The sequence below is a fragment of the Cetorhinus maximus genome, unplaced genomic scaffold (genome assembly GCF_964194155.1).
Source record: "Cetorhinus maximus unplaced genomic scaffold, sCetMax3.hap1.1 HAP1_SCAFFOLD_514, whole genome shotgun sequence".
NCBI lineage: Eukaryota > Metazoa > Chordata > Chondrichthyes > Lamniformes > Cetorhinidae > Cetorhinus > Cetorhinus maximus.
In genome coordinates, this window is record NW_027596456.1 from 182,420 (window position 1) to 204,376 (window position 21,957).

The 21,957-nt window shown below is 41.5% G+C and overlaps 1 protein-coding gene across 1 annotated transcript in view; it reads right to left on the reverse strand.

The window, feature by feature from the left end:
- Positions 1 to 21,957, reverse strand: part of LOC144673922 (uncharacterized) — a 71,642-nt gene that overhangs the window by 23,132 nt on the left and 26,553 nt on the right. The window lies entirely within an intron of this gene.

Below are 21,957 nucleotides of genomic sequence, written 5' to 3' on the forward strand. Positions count from 1 at the left end.
ATAATATTAAATAACTTGCGGGTCTGAAACAATGAAAACATTTAAAGGCAAAGGCTAATTACACAATACAGGCGCAGCCGCACTAATTTATCCAGTTTCTGCAACTTCTCTTTATCGAACAGCACTTACTTGGTAACCAGGTTAAAAGGAGCGAAAGGCAGAATATATTCATTGTTTCTTCACCAGTGTGGAAAACATAAACAGAACGAACTCTAGACCTCAAGACCAACTGTTCTGTGTAACGGTGTACAGCAGAACACCGACCTTATAAACCTTAAGAGGCAGGGCGGATTTGCATAGGGCGGAGTGATAGACGATTAGCAATGTGTATTGCTCGCAGTTTGTGATAGGTTAGGTTATGACTCGTATATCCACAGTCACACTGCTCGAATCTGCATCTAATTAACGTGGATAGATCGGCAGAGCTAGAGAGAAGATAATGCACTGTCACCATGTAGAGCTTGTTTCCATTCACGCTGATTGCTTTTCATACTTTTTTGTTTGTTTTAATTTTTCTTTCATGGAGTGTGGGCTTGGTTGGCAAGGCCATCATTGGTGACCAATCACTACTTGTGCTTATGAAGGTGGCTTCTTGAATCTCTGCAGTCCATCTTGTGCAGGTACGAACACACTGCTGTTAGCAACAAATTTACAGGACATTGATTCAGCCACAGTGAATGCACGGCCATATAGGTTCAAGTCAGGATGTTGTGAGGCTTGGAGGTAAACCTGCCGGTCGTAGTGTTATCATGCTTTTGGTACATTTTTTTTTCTTCAAAATGGTAGAGGTGGAATGTTTTGAAGGTGCTTTCGATGGAGGCTTGGCGAATCGCTGTAGTTCATCTTGTATATTGTAAAGGTACATGTTCAAAAATTTGTGTTAGATTGATAATGATATCCATGTTTAAATGTCAGCTTTATGCACCGAATGAAATAAACAGTTCTCACTCAAATAACCTCCACTGAAACGTTCATGCCTTTAATGTGACAAATGTGTTGATCTACCAGTGATAAACAAAGACCGCATGCTCGGCCTGAGCCGTGTTTATGCAACAAACCTTCCATGTTTTTCTTTTATTTGCCGTGATATTTCGACTTTTGGTCACATACAGTTACCCACGTGAACCTTAAGAAAGCCTTTGATAGGCCAGTACCGCAGAATTATGGAAAGATTCAGGAGAAGAGCGCAAATCAATTAAAATGTATCACAGCAAGGCCAACAGGGATCTCATTATAATCAGTGTTGTTGGAAATGGGTAAAACTTAGCACATGATTCTGGTCTCTGGGCATATTTCTTCACCCCGTACGTCAGTGATATTATTGTGGTCCCCGCTCCAAAATCCATTTCCTAGCTACTGACTCCAACTATTTCCCCGGCAACAGGCTGTGTTTATGGTACTCTCATTGCAACCTCGATATTGTATTTGATGCGAAAAAGAGCTTCCGACTTCATATTCACAACATCTCTAAGATGCACTATTTCCACCCCCATAACATCACTTGACTTCGCCCCTGTCTCAGCTCACCCTTCGCCCTTGTCTTAGTTACCTCTAGATTCAATTATCCCAATGCACTCCTGCCTCCCAGATTCTACCCACTGTAAACTTGAGGTCATGTAAAACACTTCTGCCCTCATTTTACCTCAAAGCAAGTCCCAATCACCCATAATCTCTTTGCTCACTGACTGACATTTACTTCTGGGAAAGCAACCTTTGATTTTAATATTCTAATCCTTGTTTTCATAAGCCTCCATAGCCTTGCCCATTTCTATATCTGTAATCTCTCCAAACACAAGAACCCTACAAGATATCTGTGCCTTTATTTCTGGCCTTTTGTACACTCCAAACTTCAATTGTTCCACAATTGCTGGCCGTGCCTTCAGCTGTCTCGAACACAAACTCTGAGATGCAGTCCTTACAGCTCTTTGCCTCTCTGCCTCGCTTTCTCCATTTAAGTCATTCATTAAACTACCTGCTTGACGAAGCTTTTGGTTATCTGACCCAATGTCTCCTTATGTGCCTTGGTGTCATACTTTATTTAGTAATTCACACAGGGAAACCCAATAGGCCGATGAAAGGCGCTACATTTGATTTTATTATTTTTTGTTGTTATAGCCGTGAGGAGAGTTTTCAGAATGGTGAACGCAACATAAGAAACTCTTTTTAATATTTGGAAAACCAAACGGAGTTGGGTAATATGCGGGAAAGTGCTAATAAGTGGCAGGGGACATTCAATGCCAATAACATTGAGATGATGCAGTTTGTAAAGAAGGCGATGGAAATGATACTCTGAAAGGAAATTAGTTCGGTTTTGGGGAAGAGCAGAGAGTTTACGTAATTCTGACTCTCCAATATGATATATGGACGTTGAGGCTTTAAATGTTGTGCCAAACATTTTTTGTGGTTTCATTTATTCACAGGACGCCTCTGGTAAAACTAATATTTATTTACTGTCCCTAATTGCCCTTTGGAAGTGGTGATGAACACCTTTCCTGACAAGAATGACTTACTTGATAATTTCAGAGAGTACTTAAAAGCCAGTTACATTGTTGGGTATTTGGGTTTTTGTGTCTATGAGACGGGGTGAGAAGAGCAGGTATCATTCTCTAATGGCATTAGAAAACGAAAGGGCCGTCCTCTATAAGAATCCAGTAATTTCAGGTGAACATTGCTGATCGTAGCGTTTTATCTGCAGATTTGTTAAATTTACTGAATGTTAATTCCCAAGCTGCTGTTTTGGTATTTTAACTCATGCTCCTATACTATTAGGCCAGCCTTGAAGGCTATTTCTTCTGTAGATTAATCACTCTGATGCTATTCTTGATGACTAGAACGATGCCAGTTATGACGATATGTAAATAGGAATAAAAAAAACTATAAGCTTGCTCATTTTTTTTAAAGAAAGCTTACATTAAGAGTAGATAAAGCAACCTGTTTAAAAACGTCAAAGAATTGGTCAGGGTAGGTAGATGGGAGCAGGACATTATTAATGGTTAAGTGATCAAGGAGAGGACAATATTAAAATTCAGGGATTTTAAGCAGTGATCAAGTGAAACGTCTTCATACAGAAAGTTGTGGGGCTGCGGGATTTACGAGCAAGTTTAATGCTTGATTAATGAGCTATGTGAACATGTACGATTAGTGTGGAAGGCGTTTGGAGTTGACACAGCTTTTTCATCTCCTAAACAGAGCTCAAGGAGCCAGGTGCATAGCCTTTGACACATATAAACGTGCATTACCCCCTGGAAAGCACAAAACCATGTTCATGTGGTAATATCCCTTGAAAGCAGGGAATGGTACTCTTTTAGCCCTCCAATAGTCGAGCCTATCGGCATTCATGGGAGGAGTAACTGTAAGATCAAAGGTGCAAGTTTCAAAGAGTGTGCTTCCATCCGGTACCCTTCCCGCAAGGCATTGTAACTCAAATCGTCATAACTGCGCTGCCCTCTCATGATTTTAGATCATTAATATCGACGGGCGGTAAATCACCGTCCGGATATACTTTGATATGAACTTGCCAATAATCTTCCGAACCATCAACCTCCCAATCATTTGTGATTCATAATTGTTAGAACGTGGGCCTTATAATTCGATTCACGCAAACGCAATGCCCATGTGATCAACGTATTTTCACGTACTGGGGGTTTGCTGTCCTTAGCTTCGTCATATACATAAACTGGCAACATGATAGAGTTAATGGGCCTGGATGAAGTTCATATTATGAAAACAGCGTCGGTTTGATAATAGCTGATAGGTGGACTGTACTATTTCTAATTGCTGGTACCATGAACATTGCAGCTGAAGTTAACATTTGCATATTAATGTTGATGGCGTTGGGAAACCAACATTAAGAGCATTGGGAAGCCATTTTCATTCGCAGAGATTTTAATTGGTTTTAAGCAGATGAATAACCCAATTATGAAATGGAATGATGGGCATTATAGGGATCCTAGTACGTCGCGCTGATTTCTTCCGGCCCAGTATCAATTATTAACCATCTGCTGTATATGTGGGAGTCGCAACATGTTACATGGAGTGTATCCCATGCTACATACAGAGTGATGTTGTAATGTAGCTTTCAGAAAATAAACATAAACATGGAAGCAAGGAGCTGGAATAGGCCATTCGGTCCTTCGAGCCTGCTAAGCCTTTCATTATGATCATGGCTGAGCATCCAACTCAATAGCCTGCTCCCACTTTCTCCTCACACCCTTTGAACCCTTTCACCCCAAGAGCTATATCTATCTCCTTCTTGAAAGCATACAATGTTTTGGTCTCAAATACTTTCTGTCGTAACGAATTCCACAGGCTCACTACTCTCTGTGTGAAGAAATTTCTCCTCATCTCAGTCCTAAATGGTCCACACCACATCCTCAGACTGTGACCCCTAGTTCTGGACTCCCCCACCATCGGAAGCATTCTTCCTGCCTCTACCCTGTCTAGTTCTCTTAGAATTTTATAAGTTTCTATGAGATCTCCCCTCATTCTTCTGAACTCCAGTGAATATAATCCTAATCGACTCAACCTCTCCTCTTATGTCAGTCTCGCCACCCCAGGAATCATTCGGGAAAACCTTCGCTGCACTCCTTCTATAGCAACTACATCCTTCCTCAGATAAGGAGACCAAAACTACACAAGATTCGAGGTGTGGTCTCACCAAGGCCCTGTACATTTGCAGCAATACATCCCTGCTCCTGTAATCGAATCCTCTCCGTATGAAGGCCAACATGCCATTTGACTTCTTTACCGCCTGCTGCACCTGCATCCTTACCTTCAGCGACTGGTGTACAAGGACCCTCAGGCATCGTTGCAAATTCCCCTCTCTCAATTTATAGCCATTCAGATAATAATCTGCCTTCCTGTTTTTGCTACCAAAGTGGATAATCTCACTGGTTATAGGGAATGCTTTAGCGAGTAAAAATGTACAAATGGCGGCAATGTAGGATGTGTGGTAGAGTTGGTTGAATGCAATGTACTGGCACCTGAATCTTAGCTCAAATGCCAGAAGTAAAATGACGATGTGTGATCTCCATTCCCCATTCCCCTGTAATTCCATTTCAACTAAAGCCCACGTTCCTGATTCTGTCTTCAATTAGTGAGATTAGAGCCTGACTTCCATGCTCGATTATCCCAGACTCTGTTCTTTATTCCTCTCAAAGATTTCGCATTGGGTTGACTGAACTTTCCCGTTAAATTAATCAAGCACAGCGGGGACGGGGCCTTAAAATGTGAGGAGTCGCTGAAAAGTCCATTGAGTCCGGTGGGACCGGAAAATCTCGCCGGCGGGGAGGGCCGAGATTTCCTCCCATAGTGTCTGCAGTGCATTGTTAAGAATATGGTGAGTCGACAAATTTAGCTGATTTTTCGAGGATGATACATGTAAGTAGAAACCAGTGTATCTAGCGACATTAGCCATACAGATTTACTGAAACCCTCGAATAAGGTCGACAGGTACTCAAAAAGAAGCGAAAAGGACGACCCAAAAAGTTGTGATAAATGTTACACATTCGGATTGATAGGATCTGACATGTCGTCTTTCCCCAAGTTTGTCATCTGGGTTTTCAAACGTCCGCCTTATTTATTGAATGTATTGGATGAAAGAATGTAGATTTAAATGTCTAAGACTGCAGAGGGTTGTAAGCATGTGCGCTAGAAAATAGTGCAGGTGGGGGCACAGCATTGCATAGGGGCATCTACAGATTAGGAGTTCGGCTGAAGCCCGGCAGATGGAGATTAATTTCAGTAAGTGCGAGGTCACTTTGCTTTCATGCAAGACAAATATATCGAGATATATTCTACATTCTGATACAACTATATACTGCAGAGGAGGAACAAAGAGATTTCCAACTACTCGTATTTGTTAAAGCTGTACAGAGGTGCAACAGCGAATCAAAAAAAAAGGCCAAATGTGTGCTGATTCTTATTGACCATAATTGAAGAGAACATTACAGTGCAGTTACTGGTTATTCTGACAAATAGCTCTGTAGGGGTGTTCATTCTCCACAAAAGCCGCTTTCCACTTGCTTCATGTCAACAAATCAAAATATGCTTCATGCCTTCCTCTAGCATGTACTCTAGCTTCTCCTAAATTTATTATTAATGTTCGCCACCACCACACCATGTAGGAGCGAGTGCTGAATTTTCGCTAACTTCTGTGTTTCCTGAATAAACTTGAAAAAGTGACAAATATTTGGGAAATGAAGTTGAGCACACATAAATGTGAAGGGACACATTTTGGTGGGAAGAATGTGGAGGTCACTTTTAACTTGGAAGACGTAAGTCATAATGGGGTAAAGGTGGAAACAAGCATGATCGTGGGGTGTTAGTGCATTGTTCTCTAAAGGTTGTGTCACAAGTTAGCAAGATAATAATAAAACCATCAGGAATTCTTTATAGAGGGTTAAATTTGAAAAGCAGGAACCTTATGCTTAACCTGTATCGAACCTTGGTTCAACTACACTCGGAGGAGTGTGTGCAGTTATGCTCTACGTATTATAAAATCAGAGGGTATAGAGGCGCTTAAGAGTGAAAAGAAAATGCACAACGATGTTACCAGAATTTCGTGGATATACATATCAGGAAGGGCTTAGCAGCCGGCGTCACTTTTCCCTTGATGTAAGGAAGGCTGCATGGTGACATAATAGAGGCCATTATGTATGCAAGGTTTGGATAGAATCTATACGAAGGAAATACTGTATTTGTTGATAAATAACATAACCAGAGGCTATCATTAAAAGAGAGACAGCAAATCCGGCCTGTAATTCAAAATAAACTTATTCACCCAAAGAGTGATGAAAATTCAGAACTCGCTACCACAAGGTTTAATCGAATAGTAAGGGGTTAATTAAGGGGAACCAAAAAAAAACACATAACGGGATAAAAACAGAAAATGCTGAAAAAAAAACTCAGCAGGTCTGGCAGCATATACGGAGAAAGAATCAGAATTAACGCCACGAATCCGTAGGACCCTTCTTCGGAGTCAAACGGACTCGAAACGTTAATTCTGTTTCTCTCTCCACAGAAGCAGCCAGGCCTGTTGAGTTTTTGCAGTATTCTCTGTTTTTATTTCAGATTTCCAGCATTCGCAGTATTTTGCTTTCACATGAGGAGATATTTGGACAGATGTAAAAAAAATGTTTGGTCAGCGTGCTATTAAGAATCATCTTAAGGAGGGAAAGAGTTGTAGAAATGTGGAGATGTGTCGGGGCGGAATTACAGCGCCCAGGGCCTTGCCCGCAGAAGGCACAATTATGGAGTGATTAAAATTGAGGGTGTACAACAGGCCGGATTTGGTGGCGTTCAGTTATCTCGACCGATAGTAGGCCTGAAGGAAACTAGAAAGATAATAAGGGGTGAGGTCACGAAGGGATTTGAAAACCAGAAATAGAATTCTAAAATGCTCACATATCCAGATATCTACAAATGTCCGATGAGCTCGAGTTTGTTAAATTTATTTTACATTTAGATACACAGGATAATGCGTGCCTCTAACACAATACTATTCATCAGTGAGCTTCTTTAATGTTTAGCTGCTGCCATTGAGTGTTAGTGTTTTTGATATATGTGGGTGTTATTGCTCCCCAGTGTTCCGCACATATTTTATTCTTTGAAGCCTTATTCATTCACATGTACAAGCCTGTGCACAACGTTTCTGCCCATGCCTGTATTGTTGAATGATTAACTATATATCTCCTGTAGAATTTCCCTTCTAATGAACGGCAAGTGAGACACTGTCTTCAACATAGTAAGACTGACCGCCATGGACATTATATAGCTCAACCGCAGAGCGTGGTGGGGGCAAATTTTACAGATACACGTGGATTTTAATACGTAATATGGAATTGTGTATTTCTTTAAAAAAACTTTTTTAAAAAAAAGCTTACTCTGGCAATTCGAAACTGGTGCGCTTGAACTGATAAGGGTCAGTGCAACTGACTCATAACACGCTCCCCTTTATACTCCAGCCAAATGTGAAACAGTAAACATACATACTAAACATATACACTTGCATTGCTTTTTTTCGACCTGCCTACACGTTTTAATTAAGCGTAAGCTTGACTGTCATGCTTTCGCTTCTCTACATTAGCTAACTTCCGCCGGTTTGTAACATTATCCAAGAGCCTGAGATAGTGGCAATATAAAGTGCAAAGTGGGAGCGGAATTCATGAAATACGTACAAATCATGTCTTTCCATCTCAGGAACCAAGGGCAGCAATGGATCTAGTTCTAGGAAATGAAATGTTGCTAACGGAGCATGTTTCATTGGGAAAATATTTTAGAAACAGTAATCATAACATCATCATTACAGCATCGGCTATAGAATTTGGGGATCACCATTCATCTGAAACTAAATTGGACCAACTATGTAAATAAAGTAATTACAAAATGAAGCAGATCAGTGACTGGGAATTCTGAGGCGAGTAACCCATCTCTTGACCACTTCCCCACATCCCGAACCCCTCAAAAGCCTGTAAAACATCATCGAGATACGAATAAGGAATGTGATGGAATATCTCTTCTCGACTGGATCAGTGCACTTCCAACAATCATAACGAAGCTCGGCGCCATCCTGGACAAGGAAGCCGAACAATATACCAAACATTCATTCGCAGTACCAGCAGTGTTTAACATTCATAATGATCATGGCAGCAACCCATAACTCCTGTCAATCTGAATACATATTGGTTATTCTCTAAACTCTGCCTCCTACCTCCCATCCAAGACACAAACTATGTCAAATGGGTATATCCTTATAAATTTGCCCCATTTATTCGTGAGTTGGCAACACACAAATTATATATATTTCAGGAATTCTTCTCCCTCTTTGTACTTCACATTGCCACTATGTCCGTATATATTAAGATAATTGAAGTCCCGTTTGTCACTACAATGTAATCATATGTTCTTTCTGTAATTTCGCTCCAAATTTGCTATTCAATCTCCCTCTTAATAATTCAAAGCTTATGGTAAATTCTCGGACATATTAGACTCTTCTCCGCCGATGCTGCCAGACCTGCTGAGTTTTTCCAGGTATTTCTGTTTCTGTTTTTGTTTTGGATTTCCAGCATCAGCAGTTTTTTTGTTTTTACAACAATAATGAATATTGTTTAATAGCATTTTATTATTTTACATGCGACTAGAATAAACTGTGGACTACCTCATGTCTGAGTTGCACAAGCCTCGATGTAAGTTTAAATGCAGCATGGAAAATTGCGTTCTCATCATTTCTAATAACCCCTGATACATATATCTATCTATACATAAACTCGAAGGCCTACAGCTTCCTGCATTATCTCTTCCAGCCATTTTAAATCAGGGAATTAAATTCGAAATGTCCCTTTCCTTCTGATCACGATTCACAACAAACACTCACACAAGCCCAATTTACCCACCTGCAACACTGGTGTTCCCACCTCCCATTCATCTCTTGACCACTTCCCCAAATCCCGAACCCCTCAAAAGCCTGTAAAACATCATCGAGATACGAGTAAGGAATGTGATGGAATATCTCTTCTCGACTGGATCAGTGCACTTCCAACAATCATAACGAAGCTCGGCGCCATCCTGGACAAGGAAGCCGAACAATATATCAAACATTCATTCGCAGTACCAGCAGTGTTTCACATTCATAATGATCATGGCAGTAAATCTAACGCTCGCTAGTTTGTTTCAGTTGTGAGATAAATTTCATATAACGATAAATTTAGCCTATACTTTCTGAAGTTTCGGGAATGAGAGACAAATGCATTGAAAGGCAAAAGTAAACCCCTTAGGGAGATTTATAGGGTAAATGCTAAGGTGTTTCCTCTGTTCGGAGAGCCCAGAATTGGGGTTCATTCCTTCTGGTAAGTGCCCGGTCATTTTCAACTGTGATGATTAAAAAACAAAAATTTTCATTTAGAGGGATGAACACTTGCGGATTTTTCTGCCAAGAGAGTAAGGATCCTGACTTGCAACTATATCCCCGATCCCTCACTGTCGCTGGGTCAAAATCATACAGTCACAGAATCATAGAGCTCTACAGCACAAGAAAAGGCTCTTCGGCCCTTCGAGTCTGCGCCGGTCGAACGAGTACTTCACTATTCTAATCCCATTTCCCAGCACTAGGCCCAAAACCTTGTATGCCATGGCATCTCAAGTGCATATCCAAATACTTCTTAAATGTTATGAGGGTTTCTGCCTCTACCACCCTTTCAGGCAGTGAGTTGCAGATTCTCACAACCCTCTGGGTTAAAGAATGCTTCCTCCCATCGCCCCTTAATGCCCTGCCCCTTACATTAAATCTATTGCCACTGGTTATTGATCTCTCCACCGAGGAGAATAGTTCATTCCTGTCTACCCTATCTATGACCCTCATAATTTTAAACACCTCAATCCTATCCCCCCTCAATCTCCTCAGCTCTAAGGAAAGTAACCCCAGTCTATCTAATCTCTCCTCTTAACTAAAACTCCCCAGCCCAGGCAACATCTGGTAAATCTCCTCTGCACTCTCTCTAGTGCAATCACATTCTTCCTATAATGTGGATTCCAGAACTGCACGCAATAATCTAGCTGTGGCCGAACCAGCGCTTTATTCAGTTCCAGCATAACCTCCCTGACTTATACTCTATGCCTCGGCTAATAAAGGCAAGTATCCCATAATCCTTCTTAACCACCTTATCTACCTGCCCCGCTACCTTAAGGGACCGGTGGACATGTACACCAAGTTACCTCTGACCCTCGGTACTTCCCAGGGTCATATAATTTATTGTGTATTCCCGTACCTTGCTTGTCCTGCCCCAGTGCATCACCTCACACTTATCTGGATAAAATTCCATTTACCACTGATCAGCCCATCTGACCAGTCCGTCTATGTCCTCCTGTAATCTAAGGCTATCCTCCTCAATATTTACCACGCCAGCAACTTTAATGTTATTCATGAATTTACTGATCAACGCTCCTACGTTCAAGTCAAAATCGTTCATATATACCTCAAACAGCAAGGGACGCAAAGCCGATCTCTGTGGAATCTCACTGGGCACAGGCATCCAGTCACAAAAACAAACCTCGACCATCACCCTCTGCTTCCTGCCACACAGCCAATTCTGGATCAAATTTTCCAAATTGCCTTGGATCCCATGAGCTCTTACCTTCGTTATCAGTCTTCCATGCGGGGCCCTATCAAAAGCCTTGCTGAAGTCCAAGTTAGGTACCACAAATGCATGGTCCTCATCTACACATGTCGTCACATCGTCGAAAAATTGAATCAAATTGGTCAGACGTGACCTCCTCTTAACAAAGCCATGCTGACTGTCCTTGATTAATCACTTCCTCTCCAAGTGTAGATTAATTTTGTCCCTCAGAATTACTTCCAATAGCTTCCCCACCACTGAGGTGAGGCTGACTGGCCTGCAGTTCCCTGGTTTATCCATTCCTCCCTTCTTGAATAATGGTACCACGTTGGCTGCCGCCAGTCCTCTGGCACCTCTGCGATGGAAAGAGAGGTATTTAAAGTTATTTCCAGCGGCCCTGCTATCTCCTCTCATGCCTCTGTCAACAGCCTGCGACATATTTCATTCAGACTTGGAGATTTATCTGCTTTTGTGCCTGCCGGACCACTTAGGAACTCCATCCTTTCTATGCTAATTTCTTTAATTATATTACAGTACTTCTGCCTGATTTCCATACCCACGTTTTCCCTTCCACTTGTGAACACCGACACAAAGTATTCATTTTGAACGTACCCACGTCTTCCAGCTCCACACACAAATTACCACTATGGTCCTTAATGGGCCCTACTCTTTCCATACTTATCCTCTTGCTCCTAAGATAGATGTAAAATAACTTTGAATTTCCCTATATTTTACCTGAATAATGTTTTTTCGTGCCTCCTTTTTTCTCTCCTAATTTCCTTTTTAACTTCCTCCTATACATTCTATACTCCTCTAGGGATTCCGGTGTTTTGAGCCTTCGATATCTCCCGTAAGCCTCCGTTTTTCTCTTTATCCAATCTTGTATTCCCCTCGACATCCAGGGTCCCCTGGATTTGTTGGTCTCTCCCTTTGTCTTTACTGGAATATGTTGGCCCTGTACTCTTTACATTTCCTTCTTGAATGAGCCCCACTGCTCTGACGCAGATTTACTTTAAAGTCGCTGCTCACAGTCCACTCTGGCCAAATCATATCTGATCTCATTAAAACCTGCCTTCCCCCAATTTAGAACTCCAATTTCTGGCTCCTTTTCCATAACAACCTTGAATCTAACGGAGTTATGGTCACTAACTGCAAAATGCTCCCCCACTGATACCTCTACCACTTTCCCGGCTTCATTCCCTAAAATTAAGTCCAGGACCGCCCCCTGTCTTGTTGGACCTTCCATGTACTGGCTTGAAAAAACTCTACTGGATGCATTTTAAGAAATTCTGCTCCCTCTAAACCTATCACACTATTACTAACCCAGACAATGTTGGGGAAGTTGAACTCCGCCACCATTACTACTCTATTATTTTTACACTTCTCTGAAATTTGCCTACATATCTGCTCTTCTAATTCTCTCTGACTGATTGGGGCCTATAGTACACTCCCAAAAATGTGTTCGTGTTTTGTTTTTAAATTCTACATAATTGGCTTCATTTGGGGAGAAATCTTTTCCTGACAGCACTATGGGTGCACCTATAACACATGGACTGCAGCAGTTCAGGAAGGCGGCTCACCACCACTTTGTCAAGGGCAATTATGGATGAGTAATAAATAATGTCCTAGCCAGCAACACCAACATCCCATGAACAATTAAATAAAAGCTGAGGATATGAATTTTTGGAAAGATAGACATTTAACACTATGGAAACAAGGGATTGGTGGATAGATGTGGAGGGGGAAGTTGATATACAAGTTCAGCCATGATCTTGTTGAATTACGGAGGAGGCTAAAAACACCAAATGACACATTCATAGACGTATCGACTTTGTTTCTCTAATAACCCAATTCTGTGCTCTTGTATTCTACCATATATCCAAGTTTCTAACCGTCATACTGAAATCGTTATATAATGATTTGATAACAATCATTGCACTTGATTCATGTAAAGAATACCGCCCCCCCGCCCCCACCCACCCCCCCCGCCCCCCCCCCACCAACCCCGCCAAAGCAGCCATTGACCTTTCTTACCCACACGTAAGGATTTCGGTGTGTCCATAAATCAATGAAACTGCTCCAAAATATCAACAACTTGCAGCTATGTTAACATATCCATTACGCTCTTCCCAAATCCATTCCAATCATTTTAACAACTGAAGTCATTCCAAGGATCAGACGTTCGGTATTCTTGCACAATCTGCAGATAATTAAGTTTCAGTGGGAAGAACCTTTGGAATATAAAGTCCCTGCACTAGGAAAGTTAGTCGCACAATCCCTGAATATTAAACAGTGATCCACATGCCAGGCTTTCGGCATTCACTTCATAATCGGGCCTTCTGGGAAATCGACAGAGGAATGAATTTCAACCATACAATCAGAGACTGGGTACAGTGCAGAAGGAAGCCACTCTTATCGCCATTCCCGTGCCCGTTCTCTGCAGCAGCAACTCAGCTAGACCCAATTCTCCGCCCTGCATTGTTTCTCCCTCAGATAATGATACTATTCTCTTTTGAAGCCATGATTGATTCTCCCTCCAGGGCATTCCAGGGCCTATCCGCTCGCTGAGTGAAAGAAAGAATATTTTTTTCCCATTCCCTTGTGCCGCCTTTTTTCATCTTAAATAAGTTCCCACTGGTTCTTGATTCTTCCGCCAATGGAATAGTTTCTCACTTTGCACACTGTCCAAGCACATCATAATTTTTTTATTACTTCTATAAAACCTGCTCTCGTCTTTCCCTTCTCCAAGTTGAACAGCCCCAGTTTCTGCAAACCTCCCGTGAAAATGACCCACATCTTCCCTGGTACCGTTTTTGAAATTCGCTTCTGTACCCTAATTAATGCCTTCACATCCTTCCGAATGAGCAGAGCCCAGAACAGCATAATATTCCAGTTAATGTCAAACATTTTTATAAAGGTTTATGACAACCTGCTTGTTTTTGTATCATATGCTTCTAATTATGAAGCCCAGGATCAGCTGTAACTTTTTAACCACGTTTTCAACTTGTTCTGTTGCATCCATTGGTTTGTGCAAATATACTCCACAGGTCCGTCTGTGCCTTCAGTCCCCTGAGGAAAGTGCCCTTATTCATTCAGTGCCTTGACTCAAACTTCTTGCCAAAATTTATCACTTCAATAAAAGCCAAATACTGCCGATGCTGTAAAACTGAAATAAAAACAAAAATAGCTGGAAAAACTCATCAGGCCTGACAGCATCTGCGGAGAGGAATATGGTTAACGTTTCCAGCCCGTATGACTCTTCAACAGAACTAAGGAAATAGAGGAATGAGGTCGAGTATAAGGTGCTTGAGGGGCGTGGGACAGACAGACCTGGATCGAGGGCCAGTGATATGTGAAGGCAGAGAAGATATTTCCAAAGATGTGATAGACAAAAGGATGAGGGGGTGTTGACGGTGGTGATATTATCTAAGGAATGTGCTAATGGTGACATTAAGGGTGGAAAGCAGGACAAGCAAGTGACAGATAGCCCTAGTGGGGGTGGGGTGGGGGGAAGGGATCGAAATGAGCTAAAAGGTGGAGATAAAACGATTGACTCGAAACGTTAACTATATTCCTCTCTTCTGTCAGACCTGCTGAGTTTTTCCAGCTATTTTTGTTTTTATCACTCCAACGTTGTCTAAAGTTACATCTATCACTTGTCCACCTATTCCACCAGTGTGCCAATGTCCTTTTCAAATCGATGGCTATCCTTCTAACAAGTTTGCAATACTTCCGCGATTTCAACAATGCATCAATTTTGAAATTGTTTCCTTGCAAACCCTAGTTCAAGCCCTTAATAAATATCAAGGAAAACAGTTAACCTAGTACCTGCTGCTGGAGAACCCTACTTCATGCCTTTCTCCAGTTAGAGAAAAAAAAATCATCATTGATCACTGCTCTCTGTTACCTGTCACTCATCCATCTTCGGATCCAGCCTGCCACTGTGCCTTTTATACAATGGCATTAACATTGCTGACAAGCGTGTTATTTTGAAAATTTTCAACACTTTCTGTCTCCTCATCAAAATCCAAGAACAAAATGAACTGCATCAAAATTAATGCAAGTCACTACATATCCTTTTAAATCTATCATGATAAACTTGTCATTTCCATGGGGTTCTCTATACTGGCTGGAGATACCCAAAGCAAGACATTTCTAAGGAGGGCCACTGCACATACAATCGCTCTCAGTGCAAGAATAGATGTAGATATCCACTGCAGACGCTATAATGAGTGAACCCGTGAAACGAAGAAACACCTCGGGATTGAAAAAATGAAAATCTATTTTCATGGCCGTTTTCAAGATCATGGTAACGCAAAATCCGACTCAGTTTTGCACTGCTTTACTATTATTACTAATAGATTCCTACGTCATAGCAGACCTTCTCAACTAAACACATTTTGTGAAGAAATAGCAAAAACAGTGAATGGTGGACAGCCTGGTCATGAAGTACACTTGGTTTCAATGCAAGCTTTCCATAAGGTTCCACATCAAAGGCTGTAGCAGTGGATTAAAACATTGCGGGAGGGAAGTTTTATTGACTGCTGGGTAAAAGCCTGCTGACAACTATTCGCCAGGTCACATTGCGCCTGCCTAAGGTTTAATATCCATTGGTTCATGGATAAAAGGTGAAGATGCCGTAGCATTTCGCTGAAGGACGGTAAGTATTCAATTCTAGTTAGGGGTTTTATTTAGTGTTAAAAAAGTTGGGTTGCCCAAGTATGGGGGTCAAGCTTCCCACATTATTCAAGCGATCCCAATTCAGAAAGAAATGCAAGATGGCCCAGATCGCAGGAGAAATGTATTGGAATGTATTTAACCACACATTCAGTTGGTTACTGGGGGCTATTTATTTTGTGTCTGTCCGGATAGGACTACGACAAATTAAATACAATGCAAGCAATTAACCTTGAGATTATGAAATGGAACGCGCTACCTTGAGGATGATGGGCAAACTGAAATGGATGGAAATATGGGCTGAGTTTATGTCTTCACATTATGGGGACATAATTCAGCCAGCCAAAGACGGAAAATCGGGCGGGTAGATTGGCACTTTGGTAGAGAAATCCTTCCGACTTGCTTACCTTTTTTGATAAACAGTGATTGATTCTCCTTTCCGTTACCCAGACCATTCTCTCGAGGTTGGTGCTAAAGGCGAACACTGATCCCTGGAAATGTGATAGAGATGGAGCCTTGTTCGATAAAGTAATGCTTTCTAATCCATACCACCACCTTGGTAGGGTAGCCCTCTAAGTCTATTGGGTTAACCTGACACCTTCAACATTTCAGGTCAAGCCTTGAAACTAGACTTCAACTGGGGTCCTTGTGACACAGCAGTGAGGCCCAAATAATGGCAATGGTGCCGGGCGGCGTTACAGGTGATATTCCTACAGTCAGAGGATCAGAATATTAGCAGGCCTCAGGAAATTACAGATCATTGACCTATAGATGAGGCGAATCTATGAGTTTAATAGAAGAGATGAAGCCGGAGATCAAATTTAAATTGAGTGCAGGTCAATTGAACGCACGCACAAACTGGTAACTGGCGCGTTTCTGACTGAAGTTTGATAAAACTTGTATAGACTAAGAATTAGCAATCCCTGGAAGGGTATTCTGATAGGGATGTGGAAATAAAATATGTAAATGGTGCAAGACTCTTCTGGGCTTCTGGCAGTTGAATAAAGAGAATATGATTCTTTCATTTTTGTTTATGTTTGATGGCTGCCTGAATGATATCAGCTTCGCCATTACTAACTCGAGTAAGAGTTACATTGACACACTTGGCAGGGGCATGCCTAACATAACGAATACCCTCCTTTTTTCAAATAGATACTAAGTCTAAATTTCCCGACTTTATCACCATAATTAGGGCCACCTCTTGTAGGTTTCGCTTTGGGGAGGGATGTTTTATTGACAGTTGGGTAAAAGGCCTTTGACAATGATTCGCCAGCTCACTTAACGTCGACCTGGGATTTAAAATTCATTTGTGCCGTTCTTTGAATCTGAACACCAACGTCAACAACCATATCAATCCAGAGCAAATGTTCCTCATGTTCTCTAAAGCCCGCTCACTATAATAGGATTCAGTTTCCATGTGCGGTCACATGTTCACAAATAATCAACATTTACGTTTGAACCAAGTAAGGAACCGGCTACAAACCGATGCTGCCAGACCTGCTGAGTTTTTCCAGGTATTTCTATTTTTGTTTTTATTTTGGATTTCCAGCATCCGCAGTTCTTTGCTTTTATCACTGAATTAGTACTAAATCCGGGGATAATCTTACAGTGCCCAAGTTTCAGTGCACTTTTGATTTATGCATGTTGTTACAGGAATACAAATCAACGAACGGAAGTCCAAATGAACGGCGATACAATCGCCTAAATTAAGTGCTGAGGGGTGAACATTATCTATACACGTGTATCTTATACTGCAGCGACTACAAAAGTCTCGCATTGCCTGTGAAATGTTTTGACGTTTCATACGGTGGTGAAAGATGCTATAGTATGTTCTTTTATGTAAATACCACCGATTAATCGACACACACAAGCACATATTTATAAATACACATACAAACACACACACGCATATACATAAATATATCACAATAAATAAATCAATGTTGAGTTGAGCCAATCAATATCGTTGACGTTCACCGCAACACACAGGCGGGGTTCGCCCCGATGTCACTAATAACCTGCAGTTCTGGTATCATAAGGAACTAAAACAAGGAACTGACTCTTTCCTTGCATGTGGTCACCATTAGATCCTCGCTTCCATATTGCCAACTAGTAATGATAATGTGTTCCCCACTTCAGTCAACCTCCAGAACACTTTTCAATTTATTAAAATACAGTTGACTTGCAATAGAGACGGATTAAGACTATGTCATGCATCGCAAGCTGTCCTAAGCCGCATCCTTATCACTGGGATGGAGTTATCTCAGCTATTGCACATTTTAGCTTATGGCTGGCACGTCGACATTGCAAGCCAAATATTGAATATTGACTCAGTTCCTCACACAAGTTCTCAGCCTGAAATTGCTCTCAAAACAGGTTGACAAATATGGGGGAGGGAACTAAAAATAACACTGTAAACTTCTCAGTTCCGCAATGTATTCGTGAAAAATAGTTGAGAATAGTGCGTAACACATTTCAGAGCTGAACCAGCGAGTCACAGTTTCACAGTTGAGCCAGAGAGCGTCCAAAAGTGGATCAGTAGGAAGCACAGACAGATGAAGGTTCAAATATTTGTTACTGGAAAATCGATCAAAGAATTTGAAATAAATGAGCACAATAAAATCATAGACATTTATTTCAATCTCTTATCGATAGCAGTCCTTGTATTGTTCTGCTCTAGGTGAGAATTTACCGAGATGAGCCAGATGGCTGCTCATCCGCGCTCAGTCACGGGTCAGTGCCTTGCATTCTGGGAACTGAGCACTATTTTTCAGCATACAGATGACGTTTTACACTTAATGGTTAGATCATAAATGATTAGATTTGCTTAAAAACACACAAGTAAACCCACATATTAACAACTATTGTTATTTGTCTATCAATTAATCTCACTTCAGCTGAGTTGATCAGCGAACAATTCTATATTATCATTTTTTAAGAGAAGGCAGAACTTACGACTGAGTATTTATCAGTGATTTTCTGCTGGTATTAAGAAAACATCAAATATGTAAATTGGGGGCGAAATCGCCCGATGTTCAGTAGTTTTAACACCTGCAACTCACATTGATATTTCTGTGCCGCTTTCTTGTGAACCATGTAAATTTGGAGCAGGTTCGCACAGATGGACGGCAAACAGGAAGTACCGAAAGGTGCACTGGAGCAATGTCACGTCTAATATCTCCAAGAAGGTGAAGGTGACTAATAATGACAAAATCGGCTAATGATACAAACACTGCTATTTTCTACTGAAGGGCTGCTTTGGGGGAATGTTGTGCTACAAAATAATGGGTAACGGACGGGGATAATATTTGAAGAGGGGACAGGAAGACGTGGTGCAGGGATTCACGGAGGTAAATATTTAATGAACTGTCACAAGTTGAGAAGTTTGTTCATAGCGTAAAAGCGATCTTTGTTTTTTTTTAATAAACGTATAGACCACAGCAGAATTTCCACTAATTTTTTATAAATCAATGATTATGCATCCGCTGCAGATTTTCATTTCATTCCAGGTACTACAATTTAGGAACAATATCAAGGTCACGAAACTGAGATTTAACAACGATTATGAATTTCAGTTTTGTGGGGAGACTAGGAAAACTTTGCTTGTTCTTCCCATAAAAAATGTTACAAGGAGATTTAATCAAGATGCTCAAAATGATTAGAGCTTTGGATAGGCTCGAAAAAGATTAAGCGCTTCACTTGCCAGAGGGTCTGTAACCTTGGAACACAAATTCAAAATAAATGGTAAAGAAACAGAGAGCAGGAGAACAAATTATTTTTGTTACATACTATGCTGTGGTTGGCCTGAACTGGTAGTGCAAGCAGGTGCAACAGCATGATTCAAATGAAAACTGAATATATAATTAGAAAATAATATTTGCAGGGATGTAGGTAAAGTGGAGGTAAGTGGAAATTCTTGAATAGCTTTTAGAGAGAGAGAGAGAGAGACCTCGCATATGCGTGATTGGAGGATTTACAACTCCATGATTATATTATTCTGTGAATGTGACAAATAAGGAAATCTGTGAATGGAATTTTTATTAATTAATATGGAACGCCTTCCTATTTCTTACTGAGATGGCATAATATAATGGACTTTTGGGGGCCGGGGAGATAGGCGCTGCAGTAGTGGTAAACTCACTTGATTGATAAACCAGAGACTCAGGATTATGCTCTGGGGACATTGGTTCAAATTGCAACATAGCAGCTGGTGCAGTTTAAATTCAATTAACAAATCAGTAATGGTGACCAGAAAGTCAGCAGCCTGCCACACTGTAACGCCATACCCACAGTAAAGTGACGAACTTTTAACTGCCCTCTGAAATTGCAGAGCAAAACTTTCAGTCCAAGGGCAATTAGGGATGGGTAACACATGTTAACCTTACCAGCGGCGCCCACATCGCATGAAAGAAGAAAAAAAGAAAGATAGATTAGTGCAGTGTTTATTGATGTTGAGAACAGTGTGCAAATTGTCGATTCTGAAATTATTCCTGCACAACATTTGATAAAAGCAGCAAGCAGAAATGTGGGGGGATGTGTTTTGGCAGAAGGGGTAGGGAAAGGCAATATCAATACCGTGGCGAAGTTCTCAGTAGTGCGCAGGGTCTGAGGGTGCATGTGCATTGGCCTGTGAAGGTAACATGAATTATTGAGAGAGTGAATTGCGAAGCAGTGGGATCTTGACATTCAGAAAGTGAAACATTGTGTAGAAAAACATGGAAATTGCACTGATCTTGTTGGACCACAACTAAAGTATAGCATCCAGTTCCAGCCACCACATGTTAGCAAGGATTGCATGGTCCTTGAGAGGGTGCAGAGAAGATTTACCAGGAAGATTTCAGGAAATTAGGGCTGGGTAGCGCGGGGGGGGTGGGAGGGGTGGGGGGGTGGTGGTGTTGGTGGGGGGGAGGGGAGAGGGCGCGGGGGGGTGGGGGGGTGGTTGGGGGGGAGGGGAGAGGGCGCTGGGGCGGGGGTGCAGGGTGTTAGCTACAAGGTTAGTTTGGGGAAACTGGGGTTGTTCTTCTTTGCACATAGAAGATTGAGCGGAGATGGGGTAACATTTCGAAAATTGTAGCGCGTTTGGAGGAGGCAGGAAAGGGCTTTTCCACAGATTATTTGATGGGAAAGGAACTATCGGGCACAAGCTCAAGATTTTGGGCAGAAGATGCTGAGGAAATGATAGGAACAACTTGTGTTTGTAATGCAGCGAGTGACAAGGGCCTGAACTCACTTCCCACAATGGTCCTGGAATCAGAGACCAATGATAATTTCAAGAGGAAATTCAATGGGGACTCGAAATAACTTAAGCTGTAGGGTTAGGTGGATAAAGGGAGAAATGGGACTGATTTCTTTGCTCCATGGAGAGTGGGCACGGACTCAATGAACAGAATGACTAACAGCGAGGGTTAATAGGTCTTTGCTTCACTTCCATACGACGTAGCAGCATATATAGGCCATTCGAGTCTGTTCAGTCATTCAATGAGATGTTGTCCGATCTGATAATTCTCAAATCCACTTCCCTGCCTTTTCTCCATAGCCCTTGATTCCCTTACTGATTAAAAATCTGTCTATCTCAGCCTCGAATATACTTAACGACCCAATGTCTACAGCCCTCTGTGGTAAAGAATTCCACAGACTGACTACCCTCTGAGAGAAGAAATTCCTTCTGATCGGAAGGTTTGCAATCCCTCAGTGCTGCACTGGATTGCCAGTCTAGAAAAGGTGCTGAAGCTTCTGGAGTTGGATTTGAACCCCTGACCTCCTCAGTTTGAAGTGTGAGCATCGCAAATGCAGCAGGACTGATTGTGTGCTGTTTGTACTTGGTGTTGAGTGCTAGTGGATAAAGTTATTCATCTTGCAGACACTGAGTAGCTAAAATGCTTTGTTATATTGGATGTAGAGATATTCGAGAAGGACTCGCACGCACGTTATTGAGCATATTTGTAGAAAAAAGCAATAATAAACTGGGATGTCTGTTCCCATAATCCAAATACAAAACATGGATGTTGGCAACGTTTAGTATTATTGCAGGAGTGAGAAAGAAATCTGGTCTTTCACGACCAATTGATACGAACTGTTATCAAACAGGCGAACATTACCTGGCAACATGCATTTTTTTCATTCACAAGATGTGGGCGTCGATCTGTAGGCCAGCATTTATTGCCCATCC